The sequence below is a fragment of the Pseudophryne corroboree genome, unplaced genomic scaffold (genome assembly GCF_028390025.1).
Source record: "Pseudophryne corroboree isolate aPseCor3 unplaced genomic scaffold, aPseCor3.hap2 scaffold_705, whole genome shotgun sequence".
Classification (NCBI taxonomy): domain Eukaryota; kingdom Metazoa; phylum Chordata; class Amphibia; order Anura; family Myobatrachidae; genus Pseudophryne; species Pseudophryne corroboree.
Genome location: NW_026970288.1, coordinates 34,971 through 36,772, shown reverse-complemented (window position 1 = coordinate 36,772; position 1,802 = coordinate 34,971).

The following is a 1,802-nucleotide window of genomic DNA, read 5'->3' as shown; positions in this document are numbered from 1 at the left end:
TGTAGCTGGTCTGCGGGTAACAGCTCTCAGATCCACTACTAGAAAAAATGCAGCAATGTAATTTGAGTGACAAACTGCAGAGATGAACCCTTTCTGTGACTGCTGCACAGGGATCACACAAACTCTATTCATAGGGCTGACTTCACTTAGGGGAGATGTTCTCACCCCGCAAAGAAGTGCGAGTATATACCGCACTTACGGTACCATTGGATTTACAGATATTTTCTTGCAATACACTATGGGGGTCATTCTGAGTTGATTGCTCGCTAGCAGTTTTTAGCAGCCATGCAAACGCATTGTCGCTGCCCACTGGAGAGTGTATATTCACTTTGGAGAAGTGCGAACACTTGAGCAGCAGAGCGCCTGCAAAATCGTTTCAAAATAAGACCAGCACTGTAGTTACACTTCGTGTGCGTTGATTCTAACAACCGAGGGACGGCTTTTGATGTCACACACCCATCCAGCGAATGCCCAGCCACGTCTGCATTTCTTCTGCCACGCCTGCATTTTTCCAAGCACTCCCTGAAAACGGTCAGTTGACACCCAGAAACGCCCTCTTTCTGTCAATCTCCTTGTGGCCTGTTCTGTGATTGGAATAATCGCTAGAACTAGTGCAAAACCACAATGGACTTTGTACCCGTACGATGCGCATGCACATTACGGAGCATGCGCATGCACAGATTAGCCATTTTTTTTCAACTGATTGCTACGCAGCGAACAACGGCAGCATGCGATCAACTCGGAATGACCCCCTATATACATAGAAACATGGATTTTTACTGCAGGAATTATGGTTAGTTTAGGGGTATCGGTTAGGGTCAACAGAGGTGTAGCTAGGGGTCCAAGCGCCCCTGGCAAAGTAAGGGACTGGCGCCCCCCCTTTCGATAAAGCATTGCAGTCCATTGGCGGTTACCATGTTGGAGCCACAGCAACTGACCCCCTCCCCCACACGCTGCCCTACATCATCGGCTGGGATTCACTGTTGGTGTGAAGCCACTGGGAACAGTCTGGTAGCATTAGCAGCAGTCTGTGTCATAGATAGGGAAGGCAGAAGGTTAACTAGCTAATAGCAGTCTGTTGGCAGCAGAGGCTGGGCGGGGGGCTGAGAATGAGCCAACGCTGATCAGTGTCCAGTCTGCTCAGACAAAAATATTTTGTGATCAGTGCTGGTTCTAGACCAAAGGAGCCAATGTCAAAAATTTCCTTCGGCACCCCCCCCCCCCCCCACACACACACACGTACACACACACACACCAAAAAAGAACATATCCCAGTTTAACATAACGCTATGTGGTGCAAGGTGTGGAGCTGGTCACTTGTATCAGACCTCTGACATTTGCCTTTTCACCCATATTGCATACTTTTTCTTGCAGGTTGTGTCTTAATTCAAGAAGTGTTCTAAGTTCTTCAGCTTAGTATCTTTACTGACCCCTCTTTACCCCACACTACATAACTGACCCCTCTATACCCTACACTACATCACTGACCTTTCTATAACCATCACTGCATTACTGACCCCTCTATACAGTACACTGACCTCTATATACCTGCTAGTACATCCCTGATGCCTATATTCCCTAAGCTAAATCCCTGACGCCTCTATTCCCTACGCTACATCCCTGACGCCTCTATTCCCTATGCTACATCCCTGACGCCTCTATACCCTACGCTACATCCCTGATGCCTCTATTCCCTACGCTACATTCCTGATGCCTCTATAACCTACGCTACATCCCTGACGCCTCTATACCCTACGCTACATCCCTGACGCCTCTATACAGTACAATGCATTACTGATCCC